The 18924-nt window shown below is 40.9% G+C and overlaps 1 long non-coding RNA gene across 10 annotated transcripts in view; it reads right to left on the bottom strand.

Moving 5' to 3' along the window:
- Nucleotides 1-11583: 11583 nt before the first annotated feature.
- LOC128147328 (uncharacterized) overlaps nucleotides 11584-18924 on the bottom strand; it is a 135971-nt gene continuing 128630 nt past the window's right edge. For 9 of the 10 annotated variants that reach the window (XR_008237001.1, XR_008236999.1, XR_008237004.1 and 6 more), the window contains 4 exons: nucleotides 17997-18188; nucleotides 16687-16779; nucleotides 13623-13682; nucleotides 11584-12475 (listed from right to left, as the gene is read on the bottom strand). This is a non-coding gene — a long non-coding RNA (uncharacterized LOC128147328). The remainder of the gene's footprint in view (nucleotides 12476-13622; nucleotides 13683-16686; nucleotides 16780-17996; nucleotides 18189-18924) is intronic. The other variant, XR_008236998.1, reaches the window with a different exon arrangement.

The raw sequence follows: 18924 nt of genomic DNA, 5'->3' as shown, positions 1-18924 counted from the left end.
ATACCAGGTAATTTCACTTCTGAAGTCCCACTATTAGGGTCTCAGCCTTTTTTCATGCAACATTGCTTCCTATGTATGAAATATTTCTTAGCATAAATGCATTTCTTGCATTGATCTTTCCACACTGTGCTTTCACTTTCACAATCTGTTTTTCCATCTTGCATATTAATCAGAATTAAGTGTTCATTCTGTAGGTGCTTATACATGTGCTGGACTATACTTGCCAAGCTGTTCTATTGAAGGGACTCTTGTGTACAAAAATAAGGAACTGAAAACATTTGCAAGAGTGGCCTTATTTTAGACACTGATGAAACATCATCTCACAGAATAACACAGCATCAATAATAGCAACACCACTATATCCCTGATGATCTTAACACTAAGACATAAGACTTTGTTTTGAGGGGGGTGGAGAAGAGAGGGAGGGGGAAAAAAATCTGCAAAGGACTGCTGTAGACTTTTGTATGATTTTCAACACATTCAGGTTCTCAGAAGGCTTGCGCCCCTTTGAAACAACTGCGGTTTGATAATAATCCAGCAAAACAGACTTATCACTGTCCTTGCGCCTTCTGCCCCAAAAGAATTTTAAAACATTAGACTGAGTACAACATGGTGCACCTGTTACACACAGGCTCTTACTGTTCAAGCTGAGCAAATGAAGATGAAAGGGCAGTTTTTGTCCTACCTTATATCAGCACATGTAGGTTAGCTTGTATGGAAGAAGTTTTAACACTGTAGGAGCCATTTTCCTTCAAGCCACAAATCGAAATTACTGAGGTGAAGAAGCACCTCCTGCAATAGGCTGTATCACTGGGACAAAATCCAGACCAGTGTGTTTTGATGAATGGTAACAGAGAAACATGACCTAAGCAGCATAAGACTCATTTAAAAAAAACACTTCTTCCAAAATGAAATTTTACTTTTTCACCTTAGATTCCCAGAGTCCGTAGTACTACTGATCATCTTCCCACAGTTTGACGAGAGGTCACCGACTGTGTCATTTGTTAGATAAGCGAGTTGAAGTATCTGTCCTGTTTCTCCAACAACCATCTCTTAATCCTTAACTAGAACATCTTCACACAAACTTAATGTAAAACTCTACAGTCGTGAGGGAGAAGAACATCAAAAGCATCCTGTGACTAACCCTGATTTCTTGAACAGCTCTGAGGTATTCTTAATATGCATGTAATTGTGTTTGCCTTCTGATGCATGACAGACATCAAACATCAAAATTGTGATACAAGTGTGACACTGGTCTCAGCAGTACTGAGACTAACTGTTTATGATCCTAAATGGTTTGAATTACAGAATTACAGTTTCTGAGGCTGTAAAGCTCAGAGGAGTATTAATGCTGACACTTGATGCCATTTTAAGAATTCAGATGCCACCTTTGCACCCTAACTGATACCACCCTTCCCTTTTATATTTTCAGTGCTTTATGTCCCATTTCTGTCACAGAAACTGTTATTTCCTCATATTTAGTACTGTTTCTATGCCTTGTAACAGTTCATCACGAATGACTTCCCCAGCAGCATCTGAGGAAGCCTGTAAGTAAATGTTAACTAATGTAAATAATAAAAGGAACTGGTTGAATCAGTTCAGGCTCAAAAGCTGCTGCACTCAGCAGCTGGGCCCCAGCTCACCTCCCCAGAGCCCTGCTCTCCCAGTGGCACCCTGCCACCTCACGCTGCTCCCTGAGGAGTGATGCCCCAGCCAGCCCCAGGGCTTCATGGCTGCCTGTCATTGTTTAACCCCAGCCAGCAACTAAGCACCACGCAGCCACTCACTCACTCCCCCCCACCCAGTGGGATGGGGGAGAAAATCAGGAAAAGTAGTAAAACTCATGGGTTGGGATAATAACGGTTTAATAGAACAGAAAAGAAGAAACTAATAATGATAACACTAATAAAATGACAACAGTAATAATAAAAAGATTGGAATGTACAAGTGATGCACAGTGCAATTGCTCACCACCCACCGACCGACACCCAGCCAGTCCCCGAGCAGCGATTCCCCACCCCCACTCCCCCCTGTTCCTATACTAGATGTGACGTCACATGGTATGGAATACACCGTTGGCCAGTTTGGGTCAGCTGCCCTGGCTGTGTCCTGTGCCAGCTTCTTGTGCTCCTCCAGCTTTCTCGCTGGCTGGGCATGAGAAGCTGAAAAATCCTTGACTTTAGTCTAAACACTACTGAGCAACAACTGAAAACATCAGCGTTATCAACATTCTTCGCTCTGAACTCAAACCATAGCACTGTGCCAGCTACTAGGAAGACGGTTAACTCTATCCCAGCTGAAACCAGGACACTGCCACCACTCCTGGACCCCACAGGTGGGGACAGCCCTGGGTCCAGGTCCTCACCCATCACCTGCTCCCTGTTTCCCCACTGCTCGAAGTGACACCCACAAAGACCTGGCACACCACTTTCACCAATGCCACAAACCCCACACAGCTTATCCCAGAGCCCCACGGTGACAGCAGCCACCCCTGCCACAGACATGCCAGGCCCAGGCATGGCCTGCGCTCCCCACCCTTCATTGCTGCAGGCAGAACCATCTCCACCAGGAGAATATTTATTTCATGTAATTTATTGTCTGCTAGCTCACGCCTCTAATCACCCTGTCAGCTACTGACAGAAAACAAACACACACATACACACCTCTCTTTCCTCGTGGCCAGGCTCTGCTTGCCTCACTTGCCCACAGGCTTCCCCGCCATCCCTCACAGTCCCCTCAGCGAGGCGACGGGCTGGCCAGAACCGGCTGGAACTGGCCAGAACCGGCAGGGGCAGCTGCCACCCTCCCCAGAGGCACCACCACAGCCCCCCCCACCACCCACGCCTGCTGAGGCAGGAGATGGCGGCAATTCTGCCCAGCATGGCCCCAGCGGCCGCTTCGCAAGGAGCCCGCGGCCATGCAGGGACAGACACAGGGCAAGGAGGTGGCCCCGGCTACGGATGCGAAATGGCTAAGGCAGCGGATTTGGGCTTGCCTTACCCGAGCAGGAGACCGTAATATGCGACGCAAAAAATTGGGGTTTCTTTTATCTGTTTCTAGGTCAACAAGGTGCTGACCTCCCCAGGCATATCTGCCTTTCCTTCTTTCCCCTGACAGGAAATACAAATAGAAAGCTTAAAAAAAAAAATCCCCATGGTTCATTTTTATCCAGGTCCCAAACCAGTAATGCTGTTTGGAGAGTCTAGTGTCAGAAAGTATGCCCACTTGAATCCTAATTATACAAATCAAATGTATACAGACAGTGCTAAAATAAAAAAAATTTCCAAACACCACATAATTCAGCTATGGAGCTCTATATGTATGTGGTCTGATTAAAACAACCTTCAATCCCCTTTGCTTAGGATCTTCTTGACTAAAAGAGAACTAGAGAGCTGTATGTGATTTATTTTCAGGGCTTTAGCACAGTCCAGCTTTCTTGGTCGTCTCACTCTCCCTTAGCAATGTAAATAGCCTGTACATAACCAAGTAAATCATCCAAATCAGCATTCCTGTAGGTACCCACTAATACTCCATCACAAAACTGCACAATTTAAGCTATGATAAACCCAAACTAACATCAAACATTTCACAGAGGAAAATGGATATAAGTTGCTGCATCACGAGTCTATTTAAATGCAGATTTCAGGTATCTTCTATTCTTAAGTATCCTTATACTTTTAAAGTGGGCTCTCTGGGTAGCAAATGCTTTACCTGGGCTGCATCCAATCTCATTTTTCATTCTTGTTAAGGAGAATCACACTCTAAGCCTGAGCTTAAATCATGAACCTTAATTTTTCTTGAATAGTACAGGAAAAAAGTAAAATAAGTGCTACTGTCTAAATTCCACAGAAAATAGTGTGCACAAAGCACTTGAGAAAAAGAAGCACAGAGAACAGGCAATAAATGCTATGCATTGCTTTCTAAGAAAAAAGAGTGCTTGGCTTATTTTGAAATAAGATCTTAATGAAAGCTGTACCCTGAGTCCTACAACTAGGCTTCAACACCTTGGGCTTTTACCTAGAAATATTGTAGCTTAAGTGTTTAAGTTTGAGCACATTTTCCCTTCCACACACACAGATGTCCAAGGTCACTGAAACTAGAAGTGTGCTCATTTGTATGAGAATCTGTCATGATAGTAACAGAGATCCTGACAGCATGATGACCTAGAAGGCATTATAAGCCACTAGAAATCACTTTTACCCAAATATCCTGACACTAAAGAACTGAAAACAGTCCTAAGACATTTGCATGATTTCCAGAGCACTTACTTTATATAAGAATTTCACCCTTCACTGCACTTCACTGCATTTTTCTTCTAAACATTTCCTAGCATTATTACTAACAAGGCCACTTTAATGATGTCCACAGAGTGTTGGCTGCTGGGACATACTAAATCTCATCATTGTTCTTATGGGGGAATTTATTATCAGTGAAATATTATCAAGGAGACATAAGAATTGAATGCTGACATAATGAACTTTTACTGTTAACGTTCATCTCTGTCACTTGGACCACATCTTCCAGTATTAAGGCCACATCCATTTATAGAAATACATGGGCACACAGCAACACTTAAGCTCTGAACAAGCCATCTTGAGCCCTTATAGCTGCTTCAAAAGCTCCGAATGAGCCAGATTAACCTACAAAGAACCACCTGACTTCCGGTCATCTCCATTTATAATACAGGAGCTGAGATAAAATTATCCTGGAAACTTTTCCTGACTTTTGTCAAAGGGATGCTTAACGTCATCTCTGCAGTAATACAGAATTTGATGGAAAAGACAGGCCTGATCAACAAAGCATTTGCATATTTTTGAGATGCTTTACAACAAAGGAGAAGAGTTTATGCTAGGACTGAAGACATGTCTCATTTCGCCAAGCATCTCACCATCACCTACCCTCTCTGCACCACGGATTCTAGATGAAGTTCTTAAAGCCTTGTATTGTTCAGTTTACAGCCAGCTGCAAATAAATCACCGCTAAACAAAATGCCCAGACTACAGTTTTTACTATTAAAATACTTAATATTGTGAGGTAACAGTTCCCATTTGAACCATAAACTAAAAAATATTGCTCTGTGTTATAATTTTATAAACATGTAATCATATATCTTTTCCTGAACCGATAAATTCAAGGTCCTTGATAAATTATAGCAAAACATTTTTCTAGCAAGGTCTTCTTTGACCAACAGTATCCAATACATTTCATTCAGCACCAGAACGAACAATTACAAAATTGGTAACCAAGAAGCCATATTTAACCTTTTAAACAAGACAGACAGTTCTAGCTATTTCATTCATTTTCAAATATCAGAGAGAAGGTAAAAAGTGAACCTTCAAATACAAATGAAATATCTCAGAATTGCTTTCATATCCTCTACAGTAAGCGAAATACTTCAAAGAAAGAAAATGGTCTTCCTTAGGTTTTTGTGAAGCATCAGCATCCTCCACTAATTACAGAGGAATAAAAAGGTATCACATAGCTTTAATAGCACAAAACACTTAAAAAAAAAAAAACCAAAATTTTACCACATGCTGAAGATTAAATCCTTTCTTGTAATACTTGTTAAAGAAGCCTTCTGAACATCCTCAGAAAATGTCATTGGATCACACAGCAAAACCATGTGCAAGTCCCATTTCTATACTTCCTAATTCTTTCCTTGCAGGTTGGTAACACCTCAACTTTGTCTCAAGAGATGCTGCTTCCCATTACATGCTTTAAGATAACTTAAATCTGTGGGAAATTCAAAATCACAGGGCCTTGGTCACCTACATACACCTCTTGAGCTAATCAAACACCTTCACTGACAGTGGCAGCAGACCCATTAACATTTTATGTGAACTAGGTACAGGAGGACAAAGGACTTGTAACTTGTAAGTTACATTTCTAAAGCCTTTCACACATACCACAAACATCAGGAGCTGTGACACCAGAAAACATAGAAAGCTGCTAAACTTTAACATTAGTAGCAATATTTAGTATTACATCAAGCAGGATAGACAATTTGTAGACAATTAGGGATAGAAGCATGAATTTAGGCAGCTGCAGAAACCAGTACGCAGACAAAAGAAGTGACAAGCCTGTGGTTTAAGCTCTGCCTAAGGCCACCTTGAGTCTATCTCTGGTGCTGCTTAGTGCTGCTGTTTGCACAGAACTGAGGAACCAGTGAAGAAGTCTATCTTCACTTTCATTCCCCAAGATCTTTGCAGAAGCAAAACAAAAAGAAATTTTCATATGTATTAGTAGTTCTGTGCAGTAAGACCCCTTCATTGTCTGTGGGAGTAGAGACACTGAATTGAGAGCATCTCAAATCTTCTGATGTATATATTATCAGTCTTGTTTAGTAATTCCCTCTATTCATTTTAGCTGCATAGAAGATGCCTTGATAGTTCTAGTAAAAATATAAGGAAATGTATCTGCCACGGAATCATGACTAATATTGTATTGTTACCACTACTCACACAAAAGTCATTCACTTCATTATTATCCAACCTTAAAGTGATACCTTTGTGTGACAGTCATAATTTTTACTTCTTTCAAACTTTGTAGCCATTTATGCCGTTACTCAACTACAAGCATTTAAAATGTTTCCTTGTATTCCTTCAATTGCATTACCTAGCATCATTCTGGAAAGGTAGATCTGACTTCAACTTCTCTTGGGTATGCCCACTGCCAAGAACACATGCTGCAACCCATGCTCTTTTTCAGAATGCTTTCACCCTCCCAAATGTTTGCCCCTAAGCATCTGTCCATAGGCTTTTGAAAGCCTTTTTGAAATGACACGCATAGTAACACAGATAATGTTCTCCATGGACTCTCTGCTGTGGGAATAAAAGGTGACAGATCGCACCTGCTTTTTCAGTGACCCTTTCCTGTCCTCTTGCCTTCCTTAATTCACATCCACATCACTTAGAAGAAACAGCTAAAACAGGACCAGGATGGTGTATCAAGCTGATAATTCATCATCCCTTTTCTCTCAACAAACCCACAATCGATGCTGATCTGGCAGTGATGCCCTCCTCAGTGTACAGAGAGCAGGAAAGCAACTGTGCCTCCCCCCATACATCTGTACCTGAAGGTCCCATGATTGCCCACATAGCTCTGCGAGCCCTCAGGCTGCTAACACAGGCTCTCAGACCTTGAGACATGGATAGACTGTCTGCTTCACAGGGCTCTGTCCTTAAACACAGTGCAGTCTCTTGTTTGAAACCAGGCATACCTCCAGATTTTCTCTGCAGCTCAGTTCCCATGATGGGAGAATTACTGTGCAAGCACACTGCCTTCTGCATTAGGGACAGACCACCTTCCCGGAGCTGAGCCAGAAACTTGTAATGATTTTTCCATCTCTCCCTTCAGGCTCCAAATTTCCTAATCTAATACCATTAGATTCAGCTATCACCTGCCTGGGTTAGACTATTTCACACATTAGTTGCCTAAGGGCTGTTAGGCCCTACACCAATAAAAATACCACCACCCTGACAGTCACAGAAAGAGTCCACATCAAAACTCCACCTCCAATTGAGTTTCACATTACTAGGTTCTTGTTTCTCCCTCTTGCACTGTTAAAAGTCCCTGCTTCTGTTAAATTTTTATACGCCCTCATACAAAAAGCCCCATGTCTCTGAAGCTGTTCATTGTATTTTCTCCACCTGACCCCAGTACAGGACAACTGCTTCACTACCAAGAGAGCAACTAAAAAAAGAAAATCAAACTTCATGACACAGAAATAGTCCTACAAGTAGTGGGGTGATACAGTGACTTCAGAGACTTGATATTTCTTTCAATTTTTGTTACACTGCCTGCTCAAATGTTTCTATTGCGATGTGTGCCAAGGGAACATTTAATAGACCTGCGCCTGGACGGATGTAGGTTTTCATTTACCTTCAAGGTTATTTTCACGAAAGCATTACATTTTCCCCTTTTATAACAAAGCTGCCAAAGTACTTCAAGTACTTCACCTGCAAATTATGAGTTACAATTCAATTGCCAATGCAGGAAACAATAGACCATCTTTAGTTAGGAACATCATCCTCCCCTCCCCCTTCTTACACTGGGAGAATATTACAAATGAGTCATTATAGAAAACGCTTAGCAAGCCAAGTACTGCACTATACACAGTTTGGGAGCTTGTTTTCCTCTCTGAGGATAATAAATTAGTGACAACCTGTAGTTCTCCAGTTTAATCTGAAGAATAGTATTTCTATTAGAGGAAATGCCAATTTCCTTGTACCTTGCTTCTTAACCTCTTCTATTATGTCCCACAATATACCTCCCGAATCTCCACAGAGAAAAGCTACACTAACATGATATAAGCAGTTAGTGTGCTAGCATCTAAGTACACAGCTGTCCTTGTCTATATGAGTAGCAGCTATTACGAGAGGCACTTGAGGAACACCAGTCCCAGCCTGCACAGGGAGGCTGTTATGCAAAGCTCAAAACAGGGCATATTGTTCACCTACTGGAGCAGCCCCTGCTTCCCACAACAGTCTGCCCAAACATGTTTTCAAACATAAGCAAAAGTTTAAAGTGTTCTAAAAAACCAAAGGATGGCTCACAGGACCACAACTACTGCCGTATCCATTTTCCCTCATCCCAGTAGCCCTGGAAATGGCAGTGGTTTGTGGCTGAGAGGCCTGGCATAGCCTCTGCTCTGTAGTTGCACTGCTGTTAGGAATAATTCCTGTGAGAAAGGAATAGCTACCATGTAAGAGGAGGGAGGGACCACAACTTTTTAGCACAGAGAAGGCACAGACAGAAAACTAATCTGCATCTTCAAAGTAAGAAATCAAAACAGAGGCTCCCAGACCTTCTTGAAAGCATACAGACTCCCTTCTTACAGACTCCAGCAAGCCAACCCAGCAGCACTTGCATCAGCATTTAGCCCCTCTTAAGCAGACAGTGTTCTCTTCACAAGAAAGAAAGATAGGGCCTAGACACTCAGCCCCCTCCTAGTGATACTTTGTACTTGGTAAATGACTCTAGTCTTTTGCTCAGACATTATATAAAAAACAACCAACCTCCAAAAAGCCTCCCAAAGCAATACTCACCCCTTCACAGCCACCTCCCAGCAGCAGTTCTTCAGTTCTCAGGAAAGAGCTCTACTGGCCTTTTATCTCCTTCCCTAATCACCACCTAATAATTACTTTACCTAAATAGCAGCTGTTTCCCCTCCACCCCCACATTTCACCTAAAAGAGCCAGCCCAAATTGCATCAGCAGGTTCATAAACAACTTAAATAAAATGGGAGAAGATTGATTGCAGCTGTTTGCATTAATGCTACACTCTCCTCGATGCTACTTTAGTAGTGCTTGTAGCCAGTCATGTAGTGGGGCAGAAGACATCTTTCTTAAAAACACACTAATAAACCCAATATATTGCCCTAGGTCCTAATTGCAGATCTCCTCAGGAACAGAGTAAGAAAATCACTTGTGTAAACTCAGTCTTGTTTGGAGCCAGCTACAATGAATCTCCATTGATTAGGAAGAATCCTGAAGTGTAGTGAGTTTTTCCCCTCTCCACTTTCTGTTTTACAGATCACTTCATCTGTTTACTCAGTCAGTCTTGGAAACAATGTGTTTATTGCCACTCTTAATCCTGCATTCCAATTAATTTCTTAAAGCGTTGTTAACTCAAGTTTGTTATTTTATCTGTATGTACTTTGTGGGCTTTTAAAGGCCTTAAGCATATTGCCCCAAATTTCTCTTTCTCCATATTTGACAGGTCCTGACTTTTTGGTCACTTGAGAAATTGTTCTGGGGGCACTTCTTTAGGCAAAGCTTTTCTGGGCATGCTTGGCAGAATGCAAAGCCTTTCTCAGAGCTCAGCAGTGAGAAGCTGGTAGACATCATTCTGACCTCAGGGCCCCACAGCACTCAGATGCAAACAGTTCTCAGTCCCACACATGAGCAGCTCCACCTAAGGACCTTTTCGGTGGATCTGGTTTTAAAGGGCAATAATCAACATATGGTTGAGAACTGCATCTCTGGTTTCAAGTGAGATTTTATCCTGTTCAGCACTGGGCTTGAGCCAGGAGCCTATGGTTTGTTGCATTCTTGTTCTAAGCAATCTTTCTGTTAAACAGAAGGTGAGCTCAGAAAACCCCTTTTCTCTTCAGCATTTCATTCAGCATTTTGCACACCCACTGGGGTAAATAGTAATTACACTATTATTTTGAATGGAACCTCACCAATCCAAAAACATCCCAAATGATGGTCATGATATAGCTCTTCTGGCAATTGGTAGCTCAGCTAGAAGTTATTTCTGTCACTCATGATAATTATTCCTAAGAACTTGAAAAGCAAACAATTATTGCTGCACCAAACCACTTACTGGCTTCCAGATTTTAAATTCCACTGCAGTTATATTATTTTGACATATGTCAAGAGACACATCAGAACAAAAAAAGCACATTTAAAGCTGAAAAGTACCTTTTCATTCTTCCTACCTGATTCCTGTATCTCTGAAGAAAACTAAAGCTTTACCCTTGATCTCTAGCTGTATATTTTAGCAGTGACATTAAAACAATCAGTGGAATCTAATTTCCTTTTCACTTTCTCAACTGCAGCTACCCATAGCCTTGAGTCAGAAGATAAATTAGGTCAAAAGTACAAAACTACTCATTATAAGATATTATGCCACTAATCAGCATCTATAATAATATGATGCTTATTCTTGCAAAGATTTTTGCAAAGAAATTAGCAAATAGGTAACTTTAATATATGGGTGTATGATAGAATGTCCAATCAAAAATTGGGAAGAAGGAATGGTAAATCAATGAGTAATAACTAATATCTGCTTATTATAAGGCTTTGGTTTGGTTGCTTGGGGTTTGGGTTTTTTTTTTCTTGAATTGCCTTCTGGAGGAGGACAGCATTATTGTCTCAGATTTTGCCTGCATAAACTGGGTCCTAGAGAGACACCTGTGACTTATCTCTGCTCATCCATCAGGCAGAGTTGAAAATATGTAGAAGTCTGCTTCTAGAGAAAAACCTCTTCATCACCATGTGCAGTGTTAGAACAGCTGCTTTCATTTACAACCAGCTAAACCTCAGGTTCAGTTGAATGGGCACGTGTAATCCTGAATTTACTACGGTTTGTCTGCTTCCTTCCACTGATGCATCCTTAACATACCCATCCAACTGGGAAAAATCATAACTGAGGTCTTGACTAAGACTGAAAATAACTGAAATGTAATGGCAAGCCCCCAGATTACTTTCCAGATGGACAACCGTGTATATGACTCAGGGGGGAGCACTTTCTAGCATTTTTTGCAGTCATTCACAAATCAAAATGTGTGAAGCAGATTTCAACATACCATACATTTAGGCTCACTGTAAAGGTAATATTTACCATCTACATTGTCTAGCAAACAAGTACCTAAGAAAAGGAATGGGTCTTAACAATAGTGAAAGGTAAACAACTGGAAAACTCCTCTGACATTCAAAATCATCTTGTTGGGAATAAGGTACCAAAGCTGATAAAAGTTTTCCCCACACCAATGAAAATCAGTAACTAGGTAAACAATCCATTTAAATCAAATACATGCCCAAATGACTCCAAAGAAATAAAAAGTATATTTACTGATTTCTGTGCAAATAAATTCCTTTAATGGTGCATTAACCAATCTGAATCCTAGAAATTATTTAAAACAAAAAGATACAAGTAGGCAATTTTCAAGGAAAAGTCACTAAAACAGCACAAAACATTGCAGCTTCTCTCCAGTACATAAGGAATTTATCCTAACAGCATTTCTGAATAATTTTTCAAACCCTTTCGAAATAGCTTTATTCATGTCTTAGGTTTTGATTTGCTTAAAATTAAAAATAACAATTTCTTTGTAAGAAGCCTGTATCCATTCTACCTGGAGTAAAACACAAAGAAGATGAAGGGTAATCCTTTAGGACCTAGAATGTTAAGGAACTTAGGTCCCTGTAGCCAACTAAAATTCAATATGAGTTAGATGCATAAGTCTCCTTGCAAAAATCGCAGCCTGGTTTTTGAGACTTTGTAGTACCACCTAATCTCAGTGTTGACTTCACACAGTTAAAGAAAATGCACCAAACTTGACTGACAACATTATCTGTATATTAACCTACAAAGGCTCAGCAGTCTGTTAAAGCTAAACATGCTGCAGACAATGCTCATGTTCTGCTCTATTACATTCCTCGACAGGTTATATATGGTTCTTTTACTTGCATCAAGACAGTCATCTGAAGGTGAATGCACCGGAGGAAACTATGAGTGTGCATAGGGGATTCAGACAGGGAAGCCAAATCCAGAATGAACTCGGGCACAGCATACAGATCTGAACGATTTCATTAAGGACCTCTGGAGTTTCTCTGCTTTCCCCTGCTCATCAGGGATCTCTCTGGTGCCTGATGAAACTTTGAAAGTAGCAGCATCAATGAGGTGAAAAGAGAGAAGCCACCACAATTGTTCCGTTGGACTCCAGAATCCCATTGCATCCTGCAGACGCCTGGGGAACAGGAGTGTGGAGTCAGCGGGGAGCTGGTTACGAGCTGTTTCATCTCAGCCACATGAATATCTCCTTAGCAGAATAAAACTGTAGTGTATATTCGCCAGCCTGCATACCCATACACCCCCCTTCCGACTGCTTATGCAGAAGATTTTTGTAGGTTACTAACAGCCAAAAATTCAGCATCAGATTCAGATGTTGACAACAAAACAGATCATAAGAACACCAAATCCACTGACCTTAGCTGAACCTGGTGCAAGGTGTTTGCTAAGCAATCTCTTGATTTTCACCTCAGCATTTTCAGTTGTGGAAAGGCAGCCTAAAATGAAGGATACAAACTACAGGTGGAAATAGCCTGGAAAAGGATTGTAAGGGAAAGGTATTTTTTGATCTCTCTTTTTTCTTTTTTTTTTTCTTTTTAACTTCAAAGGGCTTTCTGGATCTGCACATAATCAATGAATTCCTGGCTCTCTTGAGATATTCACCACTCAATCAACAAACATGCATCTGGAGCTTCATTTTAAAATTCAGAAATTTTCCTTGTGCTGAGATCCTCTGTGGTTTTTCTCTCATTTCTCTTTTGTATCAGTCTTTCTATTTACTTTTCCTTACTACCTACAGAAACCAGAAAAACAGAAACCAAATGTATTGATTTTTGCTTGGGCTATTGAAGGTGGGCTACTGAAGCCTCCGGCACTCTGAAGGAGAGAGTATTTACATGAAAACTCTGTCCCCCGGAACGCTGCCTCTATAAAGGCATCAACAAGTAATCAAATTCTTGCAATTCTTGAAACTTACTCTTCTTTGACTTTCAGTCTCAATAATTTATTTTCTGTTTGAGCTTCTGCCTGGAATGAAGCATTTATAACACTGATGGGGCTAGGATGCTACACTGAACAAAGGGAAGCTATGGTTTGATGATTCAGTCTTCAAAATATTAAATCTCAGGATAAATTTTCCCTTGCAAGACATACTTATACTTACAGAACAGCAAGGTAACCCTATGGAGATGAAATCCAGATAAATGGTATGTCAGCACAGAGTAAACCTGAGTCACCCAGGAAAGAGAAAAAGTTGCTTGAATGAAGAAATTGAAGGGAGGGAATTTACTTTGTTCTGATTAAAAAATCCTTGGATAATTCTTTACCTATCTTGTAAACTCCACACTTTGAGGGGTATTGATGTAATTGACACATCTCTGCTGTTGCTTAAAATGGAGATAGAGACAGAGTGATAAATATTATGTCTTTTAAGATTCTCTTCAAATGAAAAAAATGAACAAACAAACAAACAAAGAAGAACACTTTCAAAGCCTTGAGTAGTAGGACCTGCCTAACAGTTCTGGAGGATGATCATTGATCTCTGAGTCCAGCAGAAAGGACTGTGTTCTTAGATGTCTCTGCTTGCCTTGTACACCACTAAGGTTCCCAGTCCTTCACTCAAGACATTTCTTTCCTTACCTGGCAAGAATGGTAAAAATAAGGTGACACACAGCAGCATTTGCTGCGTTCTGTCAGTCCCCAGTGCTGTGTTGCTAAAGGTCTCTCAGCCCCAACCAAGATGTTGAACAATTTTACAGCTTGTCAAAGCCCCTATCTGCCTTCAGGCTGTATTTTAGCAATTCATCTCCTTTGCCCTATGGCTTGGTAGTCTAGGGGTAACACCAACTCTCTGCCAGACATGGATTCCAACGGGTATTTTTCCTGCAAGGGAGGGGAAGAGAGAGAAAAAGAGAGAAACAGTGGAGCTCTGCCAGCTGCTTGCCCACAGGGCTCTACCAGAGTTGGGACATGACCTCTTTCATGCATTTGCTGCTAGGCTCTGCCTCTGGTGCAAGGTAATGGGAACAAACCCACGTGGAAGAGAATGCACAGAAATACAAGACTGCAGAAAGTGAAAAGGGTTACACCCTTTATCTCTTTGAACTGATTCTCAGAACAGATACCTGATTAAGCCTCCCATTTCAGGGCATGAATAACATCTGACAAAACAGCTCCAGTACAGAGTAGACTCTCCCTGTAAGATCTGTCTTTCTAATCATGCTAAGAAGGCGCCAAATAACAGGGAGTCCTCCAAGGAGGACTAAACCCTTTACTAGGAGGTAAGTATGTTGAGATGCGAGGAAAGCAATCTACTATGAAAACACTAGATTCAGAAGACTGATTTTTATGGGATATGTTTACTGTATGAATTAAAGGCAATCCATCAAGCCTCTCCTATGATGCAAAAAACAGGCAGCAGAGGTACTAGACTTATTGGTAGTGGGTAATCCTGCCATATGAAGTATGCTCATTGCTCTGAACAGGGATGCTGAGGCACTGAAAATCTGTCAGCTGACCAGAAACATGCATATGCAGGCCTGGGGACTTAGCCAGTAATAGGTGCAGAGCATTTGACACTGCTAATTTTTTCTCCTCGGAAACATGCAGCCTCTGCAGTAAGATGAGCATTTGTTGAGGCGCAGCTCTCTCACAGGTGAAAAACAGTACTTCTCCTTGCGTTTGGCAGGGTGTTGACAGATGATTAAATGAGGAATGGCCATAGACTCTCCATGGAAGTAGGTGGCAGCAGAGCTTTTCTCTCACTTGTAGCAAACTTGTTCCTACATTAGCCAGGGTTAATGTAGGAGGAGAAAATGAGAGGTCTACAGCCCCCCAAAGCACCCCACTTTACTTAAGTTACTTCAAAACTGACCTATGTGTCCTTCAGTCTCTTGGATGACAACATAGTTGTGACCCTTCTCCCTGCCAATTTGTGAACTTAGGCTCTTCTGAACTCATCTACTAAAAAGTTTCTAAAGCACATGAAACATGCATTACATAAGGCAGTCTTGATATCCCCAAGGTCTAAAACACTGGATGAAAGGACAATGAAGATAAAATTTCCAAGTACAAAAACTTATCATGGAAGCCACTGCTCTTTTTAAGAAATGACATTGTGAAAAAAAAAATCCTCCAGAAAAAAGGATAAAAGGGAAAGGGGAAACTGCATTGAGATTGCCATGATTAGTTGCTATCAATATTTGCATTATTTCTGTAACCGCATCTCCTCATCACGGACAAGAACCTCTTGTGCTAACTACTAATATATTAATTCTGAGGCATATCTGTGCAATGTTTGACAGCCACTGTCATTAAAACATAAGGCACTTTGTAGCCTTGCCAACAGACCAAGCTTCTCCTTGTTAACCGTAATTGGCATGCCAGTGATAACTCTTTGCTCTCCAGGATGTCAGAGGAAGCGCTGTATGTCTCATTACTAAACCAAGAACTGTGGTGTGGCATTTAAAAGGCAATGAGAACAACGAGGCGGTGTAAGAAATCCCTGTGATATTTTTAATGGAAAAACATTACTTGTTCCTGAGGAGAAGCCCACCTCATACTTTTTTGGCTTTTCCAGGTGTCACTGCAAATGACCTTGCTGCCTCTCTTATACTTGCTGCAAATATGAAAGAATTCCCCTGAAATCAGTGGAATTACATAGCTATAAAACTTGCAAGAGAAGAGATTGTATAGTGTAAAACATGAAGGCAGATAGTGCCTTGCACTTTTGACTAAATCTAAGATTAAATATATTTTCAGACACTGTCAAAAGCAAAGAAGAGGAAAGTTTGCTTTATCTTGCTACTTAATGACAACATTTCTTATGTCTGCAGTCAGACACACCTGGCAACTGGCTAATACTACGTCTGTATGTGTTGTGTGTATATGAACTGCATATTCATACAAATGAGCAAGACTTCACCTCTACATGGCTGTACAGAGGAGCTTTTCTGAGAAAAATACTCAGGAGCTGACACCAGAAACCAAGGTGCTGTACTGGGTTAGGGGATTGAGATCCCTCCTGAGCCTGTATATTTGCGTTCAGCTATCTCTCACTGCTCTTGTACATGTTTGCATGTGAATGTGTGTGAGGAGGGGTGATGGACAAGTTACAATATTCTGTAACACAATGTTTTGTGCTGTTGTTTAGAAATGCAAGGAATAATCTAGTGTGATGTTTAGTTTCATCTGCTCTTCTTTGTGCGTGTGCTTATTTCTACCCTGCAATACAACATTTTGGCACTTAAAAAACTTGCTGTGGAGACACCTCAAAAAAGTGTTCAGTGGGGGAACAAAGTAAGGTGTAGGCGGCTATTTAAAACCTGGCACTCCAACATCCCCAAAATGGCACCAAATGACATCAGAAACCAGGTAACAAAAATGACATACAAAATGAATGCTCTGTGTGGGTTTACAGCATCCTCCAAAGATCATGAAGTCCCTGATTCAAAACATGGCCCGGGCTGTGCCCTCTCTGAGAAGCTGTCATCAGAAAGAACAAAAAAGCAGCACCTATTTCTTGAGTCAAAACTCTTTCAACATGTTCCATGAAGCATCAGTAGTAATGAAAAACTTCTAGAAGGATTTTCCTGTTATCATCCTTAATCTTTCCTGATGTGTTATAACATCCTATCAATGTCTGAATAAGAGAGCACCTTAGTCACATATCAACTGCTCATTATGCTGTGTGTATAATTTTAGCTGAAAGTGAAGAGCTGACTACTTAGAGCTTCAGATCAACAGTACCAGGAGATTCTGCAAAAACCCCACATTTTTTATGAGAGTTTTCTAATAAGAAAACAACCCTAGTTTGTTTTGACTTGAGCATTTTCCCTGTTTCCTGAATATAGACTATGTTAGGGACATTAGTGCTGCCAAGACTCTGGAAAGTAATAGTAACTGGATTCAACTTACTATAAGGCATCTACACCCACCACTGAGACAGCAGCATTGCAGACTCCAAAAAACACAGCATATGTGCATAGCAGCATTAAACTAATTATCAAGATCATTGTTGACTTTCTCTTCCCATACAGTTTGTCCTTCTAATTACAACTACAAATATACAACCTAGATGACCTGCTTCCCATGTATATTCACCAAATACTGGAAGATCCCCCATGCAATTCCACATGTAATCAGCTGGTGGTTAACACAAGTCCCCTTTGGAGAATTGCCATTGACTCTAAACACTTCTTAATTAAATCCAGAGGTACTTCTGGAAGGTATTTCATTTTCCTGAGTCAGCATAACTTCATGTAATGTCTGGGAGCATTGCTCCTCCCACTGTGACTTGCTGTGCTCAACACAACCCTGGGCAGCTACTTAAGTGCAGAGGCCATAGCTCTCTGGTCCTCTGCATGTTGCATATCCATTTGCACTCACAAAAAGTGTGCTACTCTTACTTACTTTTGCAACATATTGCACCTGCCACGACCTCCTCAAAGCACAGGACAAAAGGGATTTGGTATCTACTTTGGAATTTGTACCCTTTCAAACCAAAGGGACGAGGATATGTTCACTGACCTCTAGCTCCCTTCTGCCACTTCCACAACAGCAGATAACATTTTCTAGACACCATCTGACACCCCCTGGAAAAAATGTGCTTATTTAAAACAGTCTGCTCAGTCTGAATAGTGATTTGGGAGAGGGAAGGGTGTTTGCCTCTATATTTTGCTTGTTTGTTTGCCATTCTTAACTGCACATATTTGCATAAAAGAAGGAATGTTGTATTATCTTCTCCCAGAGCTTATTCCCTATCTGAATCGTGTTGATGACAGCTTAATCATTTCCACAGCAACCAAGATCATGACATCAAATAATAGGGTATAAGCAGCAGGAACAGATGATCTCTCTGGAAACAGAGGTCCTCTTCCATGTACATAAATACTCTGAAAAACAAGAGAGAAACAGAAATACAGAAAATATCTGCCACAAAAGTGTGATTGTTCTAATAGCGAATGGCAGCAATTTTTTTTCTTTCATTGTCTGTATGCTGCTTCTTAACAGCACAACATTATATTATGTTATATGGTTTAAAACAGTATTAGATGACAGACCTAGCACTAGGGACAGACAGCATCCTTGGTCAGAGCTGGTAACACAGCTTTACATGCAGTTCCTCTGCCAGGCACAGCCTATGTTTTAGGTGGTTGCAAAGGAACTGTTCTTGGTCTGTTTAGCTTTAGTAACTTTTGCTGAGTTTGGTCTAAATCAGGAAAACAGCTAAACTCATGACCCTAAGGCCTTACTTTCATTAATTTCATGTGCTTGTACTTTGACAACTTTCCTTTTTGTGATAGAACAAAAACTAAACCTCTGTTCTTACTAGGGAGACACTTTTTATGTAATCTTTCTGAATAAGCACCTCAAAACCTGACCTCGCAGTTCCTCCAGCAAATGAGTAACATGCCACAATGCGGCATGTAGCAAGCTGACCTGAGCTTCTTATCTCCAGAGTGTGTACTGATGATCAAAGCATCAATGCTTGGTTCCCATATTAAGTACAAATTACTCAGTGATTGGATTTTAGGAAAAGCAGATCCTTCTCCTGCACCTTTGCCTGTAGTGCAGTGCCATACAGTGTGTAGGCTGCTTCCCTACTGCTTGTTTTACATTCTGCATCTC

This window comes from Harpia harpyja, chromosome 10 (genome assembly GCF_026419915.1).
Source record: "Harpia harpyja isolate bHarHar1 chromosome 10, bHarHar1 primary haplotype, whole genome shotgun sequence".
NCBI lineage: Eukaryota > Metazoa > Chordata > Aves > Accipitriformes > Accipitridae > Harpia > Harpia harpyja.
Note: the sequence above shows the minus strand (reverse complement) of the source record. Positions and strands in the feature narration are given on the sequence as shown.